The following is a 3,495-nucleotide window of genomic DNA, read 5'->3' as shown; positions in this document are numbered from 1 at the left end:
AAGGAAATCATTATTATTGGTATTGGTGAAGTCACACAATTTGGTAGTATCTTGAGCCATCGCGACAAACAAGCAAACTAGCACACGAGCAAGAAAGAGCAAACGGGCAAAAATAGGCAAAAAGAGAGGGAGGATAGAGAGAGAGAGGGCGAATAAAACGGCAAGGGTGAACTGGGGGAGAGGAAAACAAGAGGCAAATGGCAAATAATGTAATGCAAGAGATAGGGATTGTGATGGGTACTTGGTATATTGACTTTTTGCGTAGACTCCCCAGCAACGGCGCCAGAAATGGCTCGTTGTCGGGAGTCAAATCTTGACTTGCGCGAAACTCCCCGGCAACGGCGCCAGAAATCCTTCTTGAAACCTCTTGAGCTTGCATTGGATTTCCCCAAAGAGGAAGGGATGATGCAGTAGAGTAGCGTAAGTATTTCCCTCAGTTTTTGAGAACCAAGGTATCAATCCAGTAGGAGGCCACGCTCAAGTCCCTCGTACCTTCACAAAACGATAGCTACTTGCAACCAACGTGATTAGGGGTTGCCAATCCCTTCACGGTCACTTACGAGAGTGAGATCTGATAGATATAATATTTTTGGTATTTTTGGTATAAAGATGCAAAGTAAAAAGTAAAGGCAAAGTAAAAAAGCAAAGCAAGATTAAAGTGATGGAGATTAATATGATGAGAATAGACCCGGGGGCCATAGGTTTCACTAGTGGCTTCTCTCAAGAGCATAAGTATTCTATGGTGGGTGAACAAATTACTGTTGAGCAATTGACAGAATTGAGCATAGTTATGAGAATATCCAGGCATGATCACGTATATAGGCATCACGTCCGTGACAAGTAGACCGAAACGATTCTGCATCTACTACTATTACTCCACTCATCGGCCGCTATCCAGCATGCATCTAGAGTATTAAGTTAAAAACAGAGTAACACCTTAAGCAAGATGACATGATGTAGAGAGATAAATTCATGCAATATGAAATAAACCCCATCTTGTTATCCTCGATGGCAATGATACAATACGTGCCTTGCTGCCCCTTCTGTCACTGGGAAAGGACACCGCAAGATCGAACCCAAAGCTAAGCACTTCTCCCATGGCAAGAACTACCAATCTAGTTGGCCAAACCAAACGGATAATTCGAAGAGGCTTGCAAAGATAACCAATCATACATAAAAGAATTCAGAGAAGATTCAAATATTATTCATAGATAGACTTGATCATAAAGCCACAATTCATCGGTCTCAACAAACACACCGCAAAAAGAAGAAGATTACGTCGAATAGATCTCCACGAGAGAGGGGGAGAACTTTTTATTGAGATCCAAAAAGAGAGAAGAAGCCATCTAGCTACTAACTATGGACCCGAAGGTCTGAGGTAAACTACTCACACTTCATCGGAGAGGCTATGATGATGTAGAAGCCCTCCGTGATGATGGCCCTCTCCGGCGGAGCTCCAGAATAGGACCCAAGATGGGATCTCATGGATACAGAAAGTTGCGGCGGTGGAATTAGGTTTTTGGCTCCGTATCTGTTCGTTTGGGGGTACGTAGGTATATATAGGAGGAAGGAGTACGTTGGTGGAGCATCGAGGGGCCCACGAGGCAGGGGGCGCGCCCTAGGGGGGGCGGCGCCCCCAACCTCGTGACCGCCTCTTTGACTCCTTGGAGTAGGGTCCAAGTCTCCTGGATCACGTTCGGTGAGAAAATCACGTTCTCGAAGGTTTTATTCCATTTGGACTCCGTTTGATATTCCGTTTTTCGAAACACTGAAATAGGCAAAAAACAGAAATTCTGGGATGGGCCTCCGGTTAATAGGTTAGTCCCAAAAATAATATAAAAGTGGAAAATAAAGCCCAATATAGTCCAAAACAGTAGATAATATAGCATGGAGCAATCAAAAATTATAGATACGTTGGAGACGTATCAGTGAACATGTGTACTGCAGAGTTACATGTTTAGATTTTGTCATTTCTTAAGCTTTGTGAGGTTTAGGTACGATTTTTAGTACTTTGTTTCATGTGTGGTTGAACTGAATATCTTTGTTCAACTGGCTTGTTGGTAAATACTAACAAATTGGCACTGACAGTGAAAGATTGATAGTGCCCTTGATTTAAATCTGTTAATATGATGTTTATTTTTCCCCGTGTGTTGCATTGATTAATTAAATCTTTTTCCCCTTTGTTTATAGTGGAAAACTCAAGAGAAGGTTGTTTTTTTGAGTGTATAAACGGCCAGTCCTGGAGATGCCGTCGTCTCAGGTTCCCAAGATTTCTTCTCCGCACGATGAGTTGAGAGGTAGCCGTGGTGTTGAGGGTGCTGGTTATCTTCCCCTTGGCCCTAGTAATGCTAGTACTTCACAGAGGCAGGGCTTTGGTATTGATGTTGCTGTTTCTACGTTGGAGCGCGCTGAGCATATTTTTAGTAATGTGTGTTCTGAGCTGCAAAAGGTTCCGACTACAGTTGAGCATCTGAGTTGTATCAATGGTATCCTTCCTGAAGGTCATTAATTTAATGCCGAGGAAGCAGTGGACTATATTGAGATGGAGAGAATTTTAATTTGTGATATGCGTGACGGTGCTGCTGATCTAGTTCAGATCTCGGTTTAATTGGTGATATGCATTTCAAAACTATGCAAGACTCTCGCTGCAAGCCATATGAAGAAAGTGCAAATGTTGTTATCAGGCAGATTGAGCAGGATGAGGCTGCTGCCACCGACAGCAGGGCTAGTGATGGTACCGAGGCTAATATTTCTGATCACCATACGAATGATGTTGGCTTGGAGCGCCCTGTTGTTGATGTGAGTCAGTCCTCGGTGTTTGCAATTTTTACTATGTTGTTCTGCTGTCAGTATTGTAGTTGAACTTCCTCATCTTCATCTATTTATTAAATTTTTCTTTCATGCAGGATGAGGCTGCTGCTACCGACAACATGGTTGGTGATGGTACCGAGGCTAATGTTTCTGATCACCATACGAATGATGTTGGCTTGGAGCGCCCTGTTGTTGATGTGAGTCAGTCCTCGGTGTTTGCAATTTTCACTATGTTGTTCTGCTGTCAGTATTGTAGTTGAACTTCCCCATCTTCATCTGTTTATTAATTTTTCTTTCATGCAGGAGACCAGTCATAATGTTGAGGCTGTTGTTGATCGTGGAGTTAATGATCCATCTACTGATAAGTGCAAGGTTATTTTTATTTTTGTTGTGTTTATACATATTTCTTGAATTTTCATGCGCACCAATGTGCTTTACATGTTCATTTTTCTACCCCACACCGTTAAGAGTTCGAAGGTGATACCTACCTTTTTGTTACTGTGGTTTAATCCCTTGTGTTTATTGTTGCTAATAATAGCATTGTTTTTTTGCTTCATTACATATGAATCAGGGTCCTGTTGTTGGCGATGAGCCTTGTTCGACCATTTGTGATGTTCCTTTGAATGTTAGTAGCAGCAAGATCGATGATGTTGCTGTGAATGCTGCTAAGGTTTTTTTTTCTGT

The sequence above is a fragment of the Triticum urartu genome, chromosome 4A, assembly GCF_056163025.1.
Source record: "Triticum urartu cultivar PI428250 chromosome 4A, HENAU_Tu73, whole genome shotgun sequence".
Classification (NCBI taxonomy): Eukaryota; Viridiplantae; Streptophyta; class Magnoliopsida; order Poales; family Poaceae; genus Triticum; species Triticum urartu.
The sequence above is the reverse complement of the archived record's forward strand: the minus strand, read 5'-3'. Positions refer to the sequence as shown.